The sequence below is a fragment of the Patella vulgata genome, chromosome 2, assembly GCF_932274485.2.
Source record: "Patella vulgata chromosome 2, xgPatVulg1.2, whole genome shotgun sequence".
In the NCBI taxonomy this organism is placed as follows: Eukaryota; Metazoa; Mollusca; class Gastropoda; family Patellidae; genus Patella; species Patella vulgata.
In genome coordinates, this window is record NC_065880.2 from 85,575,779 (window position 1) to 85,591,613 (window position 15,835).

Consider the following 15,835-nt stretch of genomic DNA (forward strand, 5'->3'; position numbering starts at 1 on the left):
ATGGAGTGGCTTTTTTCAAACGTTTGAATTTGAAGAGGAAAATGATATTTTTGCCAATTTCTCAACTGGCAATAGTGAATTATAGGATTAATAGGATTATTCTTTAACAAGGTAGGACTGTTTATAGATTTATTTTAATAAATTTTAAAAATATAACTTAAAAATATGAAATTGCAACTTTAACAGATGGGGTTTATCTCCTATTTGTCTGCATGGTTTGACTAATTATGGCAGGTGTAAATTTTGTGCCCAGACGGCAGTGTAATGACCTACTCTCATTTCGAATTCTGTCAAGGATTCTTTTACATGTACTCCAACGAATCGAATAGGCAATTTCCTTGACAGGTCCTCCACCCGAAATTACTGACAATAAAGTCTTCTGACCTACAATACATTCTATTTGTTACACTCTGTTATTCATGGAGGGTGGTGGCTGGGAAGAGCTCACCTTATATTCAGAGGCCTACAAAAGAAAGAAAGTACAGGGTTTAAAGGGGTATTAACATATTCATAAAAAAAATTGAGGAGTTTAAACGGGTATTAACATATTCAACATAATCCTCAGACAATTTTCAGATCCAATAGCCTGACAAGTACAGCTGTCTAGTCGTTCGGATGGGACGAAAAACCGAGGTACCGTGTACACATTGGTGTGCACGTTACAGATCCCTTGACAGTTGGAATTCGATATAAGAGGGAGGCCGTAGGGCCGCTGTCCGGGCAAAATTTCTCTCATAGCACACTGTATGGCGTATGCCTGTCTTCGATAACCCAGGTTAGGAGCAGAACAGTAGGACGTTAAACCCCATTTCATTTCAGATCCAATAATTATGTATTTTTAGATTATGTAATACTGATTAAATAAATATTGTTAGAAGGAAAACAAAACCAGCGTCACTATCTGATATTTAGACTTACATTCATGCAAATTTTATAATGTTAATACGACCAATATTTAACTTGCATAAAAGGTCTAAACACACTATACACATTTTAGCTATTGAGTCTACTTTCGAGTAGTTTCTATATTAAAATACACCAATACAACTGGATTTAAATGAATATGATAATGTTTTCAATATTAAATTAGGGCTTAGAAACAGACACCCATTCAAATGATTTTTAAAAATGTTTACCGTGAAATTTCAGTGTGCATACATATCTTTTTAAAATACAAAATAAGTATCAGAGTACAATAATGATCAACCGAGCGAAGTGATGTGAAATAAGTGGGACGTGTAGTATTTAGAAAACCCTAATGCGGGCGTCACACTGTCCCAAAATTGACACCAGATGGATCCACAATGGCGGCATCTTAAAGGGACAATAACACTCTTGCTGGCTTGAAAGCTCCAGAAAATAAATAATATCTCTATCTAAGTACTAGATGTTTAAGTGTCCTACCTGTTGTGTAAATTATCCATTACATCCTATTTTACTTGTCCAGAGGGTTCGAAAATATTTTTAATTCGAAGTTTCATTTGAAAAGGTTTATGTTAGACGTTTCAAACCATTATGTTGAATTTTTCAAAATTTTTAAATAAGGTGTGTTAAGATGAAATTTGTATCATCAATTAATTGGAATATTGTAAAATAGTACAATTTGTTGACCAGAATAAAGATTGGGACATATTATTCAGTTACAACAAGAGTGGTATTGAGCCTTTAATATAATGGATCCTGAGGTTACAAAGTTCGATGAAAATAAATATATAAAAGGCAATTAAATTTCGATAAATATATTTTATATTTATATATATTTTATATTTATCAATGATCAACCGAGCGAAGTGATGTGAAATACGTCGGACGTGTAGTGAATAGAAAACCCTAATTAATGCGGGCGTCACAATGTCCCAAAATTGACACGAGATGGATCCACAATGTTTAAATTCGACTCTGATCGTAAAAACACCGAGCCATTTCGTGGGGGCATCTTAAGCCATCGTATGGCCGCCTATGGAGTTTCTTAGCTTCGTGAGTGTTGGCAAAATCTTTGGCATGCCAAATAATTGCTGAAAGACCTTGGGTAGGTTCATTTTCGTGTTGCATTCGTGTGTCCATTTTGCCCCCCATCAGGCCATCGTGAGGACATCTTGTCAAATCGTGTCATCTTCGTCTTTACTTCGTGTGAACATCGTTGCCATTGGGCATTTATCTCCTCGCGAAGACAATAAACACGAATCTGCCCGATAGTCGTAGGAAGGCAACACGACAACGCGAAATCCTCGCAATGTCGTCATGTAGTACGATGACATTGAGATGGGACCAAGGTGTTGGCGAAAACAGCCGAATTTATGTAGCTCAAGCGATTCCTATGTGCCATGATAACATGGACATGTGGAAGGCCAGCCTCAGAGTATCTTCCTGTGTCAGTCCTGTAGTACGCAACAAAATAGAGCTTAGACGTGTAGCCATCGTGTGACCCTCGAGTATAAACTAATATACAAAATTCACATCTTCGTGTGTGTTTTGGGCGCCACCGTGTGACCTTCAATAGGCAACGCCCTGGTTTTGGCTGTTGATGGGCGGTTGACCAAGTTCGGGGCAATTTTCGCGCGAAATTCAAAACTCCACATCCTATTTCCATTTGGTGTTAATTTCGGGACAGTTTGACACAAGCATAAATAATAGAAATATTGCAAGTTTACCGGTATACAGAATTTCGAATCTTAATGAGAGACACCCCCGACCCCCGCCTCCCCCACCTACTGCAGAAGGAAGAAGCAATTGCCAATAGAAAGGCAAGGGGCAACCCCCTCTCTGTACGCGCCTGTGCTTCTATGTAATCTGAAGAAAAGACGAATGGGACTCTTGTCATCACCTACTGGAGCTCATTGTCCAATTACCAAAGATTCCATACTCTATTTTATTTGCCTATCTTATTTCAGGAGGAGGGGGAGGGGGAGGGGGCATAGTGGGTTAACGCGTGCGTGTAAAATTACCAGGTCTGTCATTGAATCAAGTGCCGTGTTTCGAATCCCCGCTAGAATGTGACAAGGAGTAGGTAGCCTGTCCAACTTCATGGGTTTTCTCCGGGTCTTCCAGCCCCCTCACCCCCACCACCACCACTGCTATAGACCCCTACGCGCAAGCGAATTATTCAAATAAAGTTAAATCATATGTTAGTCCCGAAATGACCTAGTTTGTGTCGATTGGACGTTTTACACCATATTTATCTCTCTTTTAATTCACGAACACACCATTCCCCCTCATACCCCCACCCCTATGGAAGACCAAAGAGCTCTTTATTTAGTGTTCCTAGTTCATAATTCATAGTTCTTAGAATTAAAATTCTTTTTTCTTCAATTAATTTTTTTGTGGTACCTTATAATCAATATTTGTTTTACAAATCAGACATTCGTCATATCAGATATGTAAATTGTATATTTGTTTAATTTAATTGTATTTTAATAATAAAATCCCAAAATTGTATTTTCAATTCATATGAAACTTACAACGAAAAACAAATCTCGAACAACAAATTTCTAAATACCAATCTTGCAAAACGAATGTCAGTAGTGCAGGACGGTGGGTCTAATAAGGACAGCTGCCTACACTGAAAAAACACTTGTGTTGGATCTCAACACAAGTACTTGTGTTAAAACTAATCTACACAAGTTATGTGTTGTTTTGCATTGCATTAACACAAACTTGTGTCGATTTATAAAATCTTGTGTTTTTTTCATATCATTAACACAATTAATGTGTACCTTCCAAGATTTGTTTTCTTTTTAAAAAAAAAACTCCATACAAAGTCTGAATTCGGGAGTCGTCAAGTTTTAAGAAAAGTAATAAAGGGCTTAATTCACATCTCGAAAATCACATGCTGTTCTTCACTGGAAGGGTGTGAGTACCAATTAATCAGACAATTGCCAGACAGACTTGAATGTTAATTGATGTTAAGTTGTCTGTAAAGTTAAAATGTCTGTCTTTTTTTATTGACCCAATAAACTGATAGATCAGATGAATATATAGTGTACATGTGATTTTCAGCACCCTGGTGTTTTCGAAAATTGATTCAATGTACAATGAACAAAAAAAATGAGTAAAACTCTTAATAATGTAATTGGTTGATGTAATCGAAATTGGACAGTATTGGTTAACTGAAAAGTAACCAATCAAATTTAATTGATCATCCACGTGTATCTCATAATCGACTTATTGATATAATGGTTCTCCAAGTTATCTATACTTTTTGTCTGCGATATCACTTCGGTGGAAGCGGACGTAAAATACAACTAACTAAGAAGAAGTATCTATACTTTAGTCATTGCGACAAATTCTTTCTTTGATATTATATCAGCGACATTCAGTTAGATAGATGTAGTGAAGTTAGCACCGGAAGTCTATTTATATAATGGCGCTACAAAGAAAATTTTTTTGATGTGTTCTAAAAGTGTTCCGCTAATTCAGCAATCTAATGAATCTGTATTAATTTTTCTGAAATCGTGCTTAATTATTATTAGCTAATCGGCGCTACACCGTTGTTCAAATACTTATAATTTAAAGAAACCCCCGACTAGGACCAGCAGGTAAGAATCTGTCTTGATTTTATAGTAATACCCGGTTGCAATTATTGGCCGCCATCTTTGATTTTTATAGACGTTCGGGCAAAAGGATAAATGTATATCCAGACATGGACTATAGCTAGATACTAACTTTTGTGTTAGTTGTTTAGTTGAAATGTAATCTTATTTCTGTAAAAGAAAAAAACAACAACAAACAAATCAGCCTTTTTTTTATATCAATGTCATCAATGTGTAGGCCTAATATTAGACTTTCAATGATTCAGAAGTTTCTCTACAGTTTCGTTATTTTTTTTCCCAGTCATTGATGTTAGCATGTACTACACAAAGAAAAACAGGTAACAGAATTTCATTTCCTTTTAATATATTTTTTTAATAATGGCCAATAATTGTTATTGTATGTAACACGAAAAGTATTTATCTCTGTAGAGAGAGGGCGAGTAAATGGGGTTTAAAGTTCACTAAATTCACTTGACACAAACTATGCCATTCATTTCCTTGTATTAAATTGGTCGAATCAAGTAGGTCCATGCTATATATATGTCCTAGAATCAAGTAGGACAGGTAGTCTTCTTCCGCCCTTTTTCTGAACACTGTCTCATTCTATTGCCATCTGTGTATGTTGTGTATTAATTCTGCATAATTAACTCTAGTTAACCTAGTTAACTCTATAATAATAAATGAATTTAATATATAAATAAATAAAATATAAATAAACCAATAATATATTTGTAGTTTAATATGTTTTATCTTATCATTACAGGCAAATCATGAAGCCAAAGGAAATGTTTTTACCAAGGCATGTTCCTCAATAGCGGAGAGAGTTTTATCCAGTGTCGGTTCTGCAGAAGAATCCATTCATAGCAGACCACCCATTGCAGCACTTGTAAGGTCGCTATAAAGAACCCGACAGACTCTGCGACCAAAAGATCCCACTGACGTGTCGTCAAGCGTAAGTACTCATGCAATTAAATACCCATGTATATAAGAATTTATTAACATGTAATTAAATGTACAATTTTATTTATTTATTAACATGTACTTAAATGTACTTTTTTATTTATTTTTTGTTTTAGCTTGACGAAGATTTCATCGATCATAGTGCACCGGGATTTTATCAAAAAAGAGTAAAAGTTGGGGAAAGGCGCCATCACCTTTTTTGTACTGATAGACAGATGCAACTACTCGCACGCGCAAAAACTTGGTATATGGATGCAACTTTTCGGGTGGTGAACAAGCTATGGTCTCAGCTGTTTTCCATACACGCCTTCATTAAGACTGGAGAGACCACCCGACAGTTACCATTGGTGTTTTGTGTAATGTCGGGTAAAAGCCAAGACGACTATTATAAGGTAAATAGCACTTACTGATTGAATTACTATTAATAGTAAAAAAGGACTATTATTTGAGACCTTGAAATTGTCACAAATGGGTCGCACTAACAGCGACATTTGTTTCAGGCATATTTGTTTCATCGGTGACACGTCTGGTGTCATGTGAATGCAACGACAACAGCCTGGTTGATTGATTTGTTGATTGGAGTTCAGATGTCTACTTTAAAATCGACCACTTTCAGGTTGCCGTATTCACTGCCAGGCAAGACCGACTTGAAATTTCTAGAAATTTTCCTGGGGGAGACAGGCCCCAACAAATCCCCCGACGGTGCGTTTCACGACTTTGGCGCAAGACGGTGACCTTGAAGAGACGTCGAAAACCATTTAATAGACATAGTAAAAGTCATATCTTACGAGATTATCGCTGGTCTTGTCAGAAAATGCTATTTTATATATGACCAGTTTGTGTTTGAAAAATTTAATTATTTATTCTCCCACCATTAAAGCACACTAATTACGAAATATCGCTCTCAGAAACTTCATGGTTTCTTTTGCAATTTGTTTGGGGTAAGACGTTATATAAATAATATCAATCTGTCTACCACACAAATTTAACAGATACAAATGCATGTTATTCCACAGGTAGACAGACAGGGCCTCCTTTGAAGGGACTCGGTGAAGGGAACGCGGTTGGTTTAGAGTTTGTCTGACCCCTTTGAATATTTGCGTCTCATCTCCAATGAAAACAATCATGTTGCTCTCATGCTGTTCTCAACCAGAATCAAACATATATCGTACCTGAGATTTGTTAGCATGTTCCACACAACCCAACATTTATCGGCACCGGGATTAAGGGTGTATATCTTTGTTTCTAACGCTTATTGGGAATACGCCACGGAAACTACAATAAAAACTTATTTACAAAAACATTCTAAAGAGGGAAAACTGACATATTTCAAGCTTTACTGTATTTAAAGATATAATTTAAATCAGCCGGCTGAAACCCCGTCTCCGCTGTTTGTTCAGTCATTCTTTAGGTATAGTGCCAGTTTCCACCGACAATGATATTGCAAACAAGTGTCCAATCTATAAAAGCACACATTCCTACAAAATGTTTCTTTAGTCAAGTGAAACAATAAATTCATAACTATGCGAGGGTGTGGTGAGTAAATTCGTGGTAACGTGAATAGGCTAATGTGACATAGAACAAGGTCACATTGATGTTGACAAATACGTAAGACGATATGAACATCAACTAAAAAGATATGTAATGTGATTCAGCTGCAAGGTGATATATGCATATATGCAGCATAGATAATTAAAACTTCTATTCAAGTTAAACCAACTGTATCTATTTATTTAAGCCTTACGTCGAGCTGAATACATTTTATGATTTATTTTCATCTATTGGTGGTTAACAGTGTGTAACTAAAAACTAAAATTGGATCTTATTATTGCCAATGATATAATGTACATGTAATAGCAAGTGTATATATATATTTTTTGTTCAGTCTGTACACAGTAACATATCTTAGAACCATATTATTATCATTTCTGCCCAAGGCTCCCTGTGCCTTATAGTTAGCAGTGATACAAGGCAATTACCAATTTTCCATGTTCTTGGCCTGAAGAAATAAAATAATAAAAGTCAAGTTTTTATTATTATGCAAGTGGCAAAATACAATTATTCATAGTATGATTTGAATAAATACAACTGATTTGAAGTTGGAATTATTATTTGTCTAAGATGACTGGGCATTTACAAATTGAAATAGCTACTCTTCAATAAGAAAATACATGAATATTTTTCCCAATTCACCTGGATTTTATTGTAGGTCTTTGTACGTGAAATAGCTTTATTTAACGTCCGCTACCACCGAAGTGATATTGCAGAAAATTAACAAATTCGGATTCCCTTTTAAAGGAAATTGACTGCACTATTGCTGGATTGTATTATATAGGTCATGTCAGTTTTTTTCAAAAAGGCGCCCAGAACACAAAACAAACATTGCAATTCAGGGCTGACTGGTGTCGAGGTTGTATCCTAAGAATGATTTTTTGAATATTTAATTACACAGAAACACAAGTATGCACATGCAGTTATGATATAATATTAAATTAGCTTACCTCAAATACCTCGAAATATACTGTTTGGTCAGTTTGTCCGCCCGCCATATTTCTATTAGTCACACATCCTTCGGCCAATTAAAATGGACGTATATTTTGTTTTAACCGAAACGAAAAATTTGCGTTATAAATAGTAAACGAGCTTGATTGACAGACCACTGCTAATGTTTTTTCGTGAAACGGTATAACTGCAATCAACACACGGCCGCCATTCTCGATGATTGACAACTCACATTTTTCCTCATCCACCAAAGAACCGTTAGGTTTCTTTGAACATACTGTAATAACATTGGGATTATCAGTTAATCAGCTTTAATTATCCCGCTTTGATCGTTGCCATTTCTTATATTTTCCACAAAAAAACTTTGCCTTGTACGCACTAATTTATCAATTGGTATTGCCATCTACGACAAGCATGTCAACGTGCAGCTCACGGATTATCGTTAACAATTTCTAGGGGCTTGTAAAAAAAGATTGCATGTCGTGTAAATATTTATTTTGTTTTTTGTGTAGGTCATTTTCAAATAAATTCATCAGCATATTATTCGTTTTAAATAAATATAAAACTTTTATGAGAAACGATGATTATCAAAGAACCGTAAGTGCAACTAATGTTTTATCGTTTGGTTGAGCCTTTTACTAACCACGTGTTTCATGTTAATAAATATTTTCTTTCGTGTTTTGTTTGAATTGGCCTATTTCTAATAAATTATCCCGAGTCCCAAACGTCGTTAACCCGAGTCCCAAACGACGTATACCGGAGTCCCAAATGTCGTGGTCATATTTTTTTGAGTCCCAAATGACGCGAGTCCCAAATGACGTGAGTCCCAAATGACATGTAATCAACCTAGAGTTGTTGTTAGTGTTTGTCGGATAGATCCTTTATACTTACTGGCGCTAGGTAATTTCGAGGCTAATATTATTCAATTTTATTTGAATGATTTGCTTGCGCGTACCGTAGGAGTGTATTAGAAACAGTGTTTGCGCAGGTTCGAGAACGGCTGAAGAACATGAAAACACTTTTATGAGTCTCGAACATGAGAGAACGGTATCCATGGTAACAAGATGAATTAAATTCATACAATCTGTTATGATAACTTGTTTAGTATTTACTTCGCTATTAAGCATAATTTTGATAAATTATGACACCGTTTTACTCCTTTTCAATTCTTTGGATGACGATTACATCACCTTTTGATACGCCCTTGTCCGTAGGTTTGTCCGTCGTCTACAGAACTGATTATTTTAAAATTGATATGTTGTTTATTTTAATGAGATGAATCCTATTTAATTTCAATAATTTCTGTTAGTTTCTTCTGGAGTTATGGCCCTTGTTTCACTTTGTGAAATTCATTTAAATCTTTTAAATTAGTGAAACGAAGACGTCTATTAAATTTCTGCGATTTCTGTGAATTATGTCTAGAGTTGTGGCCCTTGTTTCACTTTTTCGAACCTTGTGAACGCACGAACAACAAAATTATCATCCGATTTGTATGAAAATTGTATGCATTATTTAAATTAGTAAAACACAAAACAAAAAAATCTGTCAAATTTCAACAATTAAGGCCCTTGTTTCAGTTTGTAGAACCTTTGCAAACCCACAAACGACAAAAATTATAATCTTGTATGAAATTTTCTTGTAAATGCCCACATTACCTACAAAAGAATGAATATGCGACAATCCCTGTTGACTGCGCAAACGATTAAACTGCTGTGGGCATATGTTTCGTTGCCTGGCAACCTAACTTACTTCATGTTATACTGGCCACATACTACATCCAATTTTCGAACGGTATTAAACTTCTAAATTAATAAATGCACCCATGATGCTGTTTTCTCAGCAGTTATCGATGCGTCGACCTTTGTAAACCCACAAACGACGAAAATTATTATCTTGTATGAAATTTTCTTGTAAATGCCCACATTACCTACAAAAGAATGAATATGCGACAATCCCTGTTGACTGCGCAAACGATTAAACTGCTGTGGGCATATGTTTCGTTGCCTGGCAACCTAACTTACTTGATGTTATACTGGCCACATACTACATCCAATTTTCGAACGGTATTAAACTTTTAAATTAATAAATGCACCCATGATGCTGTTTTCTCAGCAGTTATCGATACGTCGACCATGTTTGTTCTCCCTCACACCAGCTATGAGGTAGTGTGGGATTTGAGAACGTGAATGTGTTCGTGAACGCATTCCAGACTGCTCAAGTCCGACAAGAACCCATTCTCCGTCCGTTCTCTGCACCGGAACACTGTTTCGAATACACCCTAGGGGTATTTAGGAAAGGGAGGAAACCGGAGGACCCGGAGAAAACCCACAAGGCTGGACAGGCGACCCTATTCCTAGTCACATTCAAGTAGGGAATCACATAATAATGGCCTATTTCAAATAAGATATTTGCATATAAAGAAAGTAGGCTTACAGCCTCTTTCAAATGTGATATTTGCATATAAAGAAAGTACAAACTTAAATCGTCAGTGCTGGATAAACTAGTCAAAGGATTTGGCTGAATCAATTGGCGCTAAACTTCACCTAGTTTATCCACTGACATACGCCCGAATCAAACATGTTTGATATATGTGGCCGAATTGTATTTGAGTGGGGTGTCCGCTTCGCCGAAGCATTCGTCTGATTTTAGAATTCATTAGCCAATCACCACTCATTCATATCGAGTGGGTATCGCAAACTAGCAGTCGAACTGTGACACGGGTGCTACAGTCAACAAATTCCAACTACCATACTATCGGCTTAAATGCACGCCAATGGGACCTCAGGTTTTGTGTTCCTTTGAAACGACTAGAAATGAAATGAAATGGGGTTTAACGTCCTACTGTTTTGCTTCGAACTGGGCTAATGAAGACAGGCATACACCACACAGTGTAATATGAGGGAAATTTTGCCCGGACAGCGACACTGCGGTGTATCGAATTCCAACTGTCAAGGGATCTTTTACGTGCACGCCAACGTGTACACGGGACCTCGTTTTTTCATTTCATCCGAATGACTAGACAGCTGTCCTTGTCAGGCCCTCCGTCCTGCATCACTGACAAGGGGGAACCACGCCGGGAAATCTGGGTGAACTTTCTCGGCCAATGCAGGGATCGAACACCCGACCTCCAGGCTAGCGAGCCAGCGTCTTACCCACTTAGCCACCATGACGACTAGGCATGGAATCCATGCTGAAAAATTCAAATGAGCTTTCTCGGTCAACCATGGGAGCGAACCCGCAACCTCCCGGGTACCAAGCCAGTGCCTTACACACTAAGCCACATGACTCTCTTCTAATTACTGTGACAAACAAGGGTTATTAAAACAGATTTTCAAGGCTTGGGTAAGATCTTCGGGATTCAAATGGTTTTAGATATCACACAGTTTGTATATGGTAAGGTATCTTAAACAGTTTATTACATGTCACATATTTATATTTTTCAGTTTCCATATTAGATGCCATAGCAAATCAAAGATCATATTATAAAATAAGTCAAAAAACCCAAATATGGAAAAAGAAAGAGCTGAAGAAATGGTGATTTGAGCACCTATGCTTTCTCATAGGTGTTTTTGGAGGGTGAGTGTTCAATTCTAATAGAAAAGATTGTTGTTATGGTATTTTAGAATCTCACCATAATGTGTTTGGCACAATATATCCCGGTTGGAGCTGTTGTGACATAAACCTCCATTTCATTTTATTGTTTTGAAATTTAAAATTCAGTTTAGTATAGTAAATTTGTACACGTACATGTATGTGCACAAACAGAATCTTACTTATGTCCAGATACATGTAGATATGACTGTCTCATCTGTGGGGGACCACGGTGGCCAAGTGGGTTAGACACTGGCTCGCATATTTTAAGGTCGCGGGTTTACAGTAAGACATTGCAGTACGGAGGACTGGGCTAATGAAGTTGGGCATATGCCATACAGTGTGCTACGAGAGAAATTTTGCCGGGTACCTTGACCTTAAGGCCTTCTCTTGTATCAAATTCTAACTGCCAGGGGATCTTTTACATGCACACCAATGTGTACACGGGACCACGTTTTTTTGTTCAATCTGAATGACTAGACAGCTGTCCTTGTCAGGCCCTCCGTCCTGCATCACTAACAAGAGGAAACCACGCCGGAAAATCTGGGTGAACTTTCTCGGCCAATGCAGGGATCGAACACCCGACCTCCAGGCTAGCGAGCCAGCGTCTTACCCACTTAGCCACCATGACGACTAGACAGGGAATCCATGCTGAAAAATCCAAATGAGCTTTCTCGGTCAACACTGGGAGCGAACCCGCAACCTCCCGGGTAGCAAGCCAGTGCCTTACACACTAAGCCACACGGCTCTCTTTTAATTACTGTGACTCTCCAGTCACATGACAAACAAGGGTTATTAAAACAGATTTTCACGGTTTAGGTAAGATCTTCGGGATTAAAATGGTTTTAGATATCACACAGTTTGTATATGGTAAGGTATCTTAAACAGTTAATTACATGTCACATATTCATATTTTTCAGTTTCCATATTAGATGCCATAGCAAATCAAAGATCATATAATAAAATAAGTCAAAAAACCCAAATATGGAAAAAGAAAGAGCTGAAGAAATGGTGATTTGAGCACCTATGATTTCTCATAGATGTTTTTGGAGGGTGAGTGTTCAATTCTAATAGAAAAGATTGTTGTTGTGGTATTTTAGAATCTCACCATAATGTGTTTGGCACAATATAGCCCGGTTGGAGCTGATGTGACATAAACCTCCATTTCATTTTAATATTTTGAAATTTAAAATTCAGTTTAGTATAGTAAAACTGTACACTTACATGTATGTGCACAGACATAATCTTACTTATGTCCAGATACATGTAGATATGACTATCTCATCTGTGGGGACCCATGGTGACCAAGGGGGTTAGACACTGGTTTGCATATTTTAAGGTCGCGGGTTTGCAGTAAGACGATGCAGTACGGGGGGGGCCTTACAAGGACAGCTGTCTATTCGTTCAGATTGAACAAAAAAACATGGCACACTGTATGGCATATGCCCAACCTCATTAGCCCAGTCGAAGCTGAACAGTAGGACGCCAAACCCCATTTCATTTCATTTTTTTCATTTTGTCTCATCTGTGACAAAGCAAACCAATTCATTACAATACAATTTAATTAAATTAAAACTTTCGTCTATTTAAATATTGAATCGATTTAAGTCAACTAAAACATAGTATGTTTTTTTTCTCAGTTAACTACATCAGAAAGATCAAGACAGTTGGAAATGGCTATTCATATTATGGAAACTTTTTCTCACAGAGCTTGATAATCAGGTAAAATGTAAGTAACATACATATTTGTATTTTTAATCATCAACTAGTTCTAAACACTTGATTGGTAATCTAGTTATTCTTCTTGGGGCAATGCCTAGGACTCTCCTATTCAAGTCTTGGCATTCTTGATTTTTGACAATCACATCCATTGATTTTCTTCAAGTTGTGATAGAGCCTATGTGTATTTTTACAGTAAATAGCAGTATAAAAATGGACAATATTTTACTTTTCAAATAGATTTTAATAGGTAATATCCAATTTGTTGTCGATGGAAATAAAATATAATAATCTGCCTGGGTCTGTTACTGGACAAGACACAATAAGTGTTACCCAAAGATGAATCAAAATAGAGACTCAGTCTCGATGTGGCAAAATAAATTGTTTATTTAAACATTGTGAACCATAAATAGTAAGAAAGTATTCTTATTGCCTACTTTTTATTTTTTAGGCTGGAAGATTATTTGATGTATGATAACAACAAGAGATCCCAAGCATCAATTTATTTTATAATTCTGGAAAAGAATGCATTTGACCCAATTTTTGAATATTTTTTTTTGTTTTTACTGTTAAATATTCATCCCAAACACAATTAGATTTTAATTCTCTACAGAAATTTATGTATAATACAGAATGTAAAGTGACATATAAATCACTTAGAATTTGGTTGGAAATCATAAAGTATTTAATAGGCATAGTCTAGAAACCAAATGTAGATCAAATATACCCAGAATTACAAAAAACCTCGACCTACATTAAGGTGACTTTCCCTTGCTTATGAAATGAAATAGGGTTTAATATCCTACTTTTCTGTGTTATTATGGTGATTCTGCCCTACAACCTACTCTTATATCAAATATTTCATCCGTCAAGGGTTGTTTAAAGGGAACCCAGGAGGGCCGAATGGTTAACACACGCACATTGGATCAGAAGGGTCTGTCATTGAGTCAGATAATTCAATTGTCAAGGGTTCTTTAAAGTAAACGCAGTGGGGGTAGTTTCAATTCTGGGCTTATACCCAATTATCCCTTGCCATGTCCTACACTACTGACGTGTGGGAACTATGTCGGAAAATCCAGTTGAAATTTCTCGGCCAATGCACTCACTGAATCACAGTGGCTGCTCCTTGCTTTTGACTTGTGATTATTTATATATATTTTGTACATATTATTTAATGTTTGCGATTTTCTCTGATATTTTTTTATTTTTCAATCCTGTAATCTTGATGCTTTGCTCCTTTTATGTACAAAATATTTATTTTGTTTGAGGAAAAGGTTCTACATCATTTTATTACTCCTGCAAAATAGTGCATTTTTCTTTTGTTAGTTTTCTGTGTATGCTAGTTATTTCTAGATGCCTCACAAATCACTTGTAATATGACTTTGTAGCACTTTTCAGTTTCTGAAAGTATTTCAATTTAGTGCATAATTAATCTAATTAGGGCTTGGTTTGGATGTTATTAAATTTAGATATATTTGAATTATATATTTTTGGGGTATGGGGTAGGGATCTTTCTTTTCTCAGTTCTTGTTTTCGGGTAAAGAAAAAATTAAATAGCTATTTTGAATTTTGTGATGTGGGGGGGGGAGGGGGGCAAAGTATAACAAAATTTTTATTAGTATTAGAATTATATCTCTGTTTTTCTGTTAACATTTCAAATGATGTCTATCTAGTTTTGATTTGGTGGTGTTAATTTACTTTTTCCTATCATTTTATGAATAAATGATAATTTAACAAATAAAATTATTGTTACCTCATTTATCAAACTTTACAGGTTAAACAGAGCAAAAGGGGTGGGGGGGCTGCATGGGAAAGATTGCTAAATTGAGGGAAAATAAAACACAAGTTTTTGTTGGTGGTTATACACAAGTTTTTATGAAACCACACAAGTTTCAGAAATTTCAACACAAGTTTCAGAAATTTCAACACAAGTTTCAGAAATTTCAACACAAGTTTCGACACAAGTATTGTGTAGACTTTCACACAAGTTTGTGTTGTTTGGTAAATTTTAACACAATTCTTGTGTTGTTTCAACATTTAACACAAGTTTGTGTTGTTTCAACACAAGTTTGTGTTGTTAAATAGAGACACCTAACTTGTGTTGAAAACAACACAAGTTTTTTTTCAGTGTAGTATTCGGATGAGACGAAAACCGAGGTCCCGTGTATACATTGGCGTGCACGTAAAAGATCCCTCGATATAAGAGTATGCCATAGCACCGCTGCCCGGGCAAAATTTCCCTCATAGCACACTGTATGGTAATAATAATAATAATTAATGAATATTGCGCGCATTCCATCCAAACAGTATGTTCACGGCGCAGGTTTGTTTAGCTCCTCAGTTCACTCTTTATAACAGGATTCAAACATATGAGATTTTAATTTTGATTTGATAGTTTCCAAATATTAAGAAGTTTTGAGATTTACGGGTAAAGAGTTCCATAGTTTTGGCACACTATGGAAAAATCGTCGAAACCCAAAGGATTTAAGTCTATAACTTGGTACTGTTAGAAGGTGATCATACTGTGACCTTAG

The 15,835-nt window shown here is 36.2% G+C and overlaps 1 protein-coding gene and 1 long non-coding RNA gene across 3 annotated transcripts in view; both read left to right on the forward strand.

The window, feature by feature from the left end:
* The window catches only part of LOC126812111 (uncharacterized), a 79,367-nt gene that overhangs the window by 29,130 nt on the left and 34,402 nt on the right, over positions 1-15,835 (forward strand). The window lies entirely within an intron of this gene.
* Positions 1,777-14,893, forward strand: LOC126812165 (uncharacterized). 2 transcript variants are annotated; one of them, XR_007675827.2, is made up of 7 exons: positions 1,779-4,867; positions 5,293-5,481; positions 5,606-5,881; positions 11,435-11,567; positions 12,503-12,635; positions 13,223-13,311; positions 13,753-14,893. It is a non-coding gene; the product is annotated as an uncharacterized LOC126812165 (long non-coding RNA). The 2 variants fall into 2 exon arrangements; XR_007675826.2 differs by lacking the exon at positions 11,435-11,567 and having other exon boundaries at positions 1,777-4,867.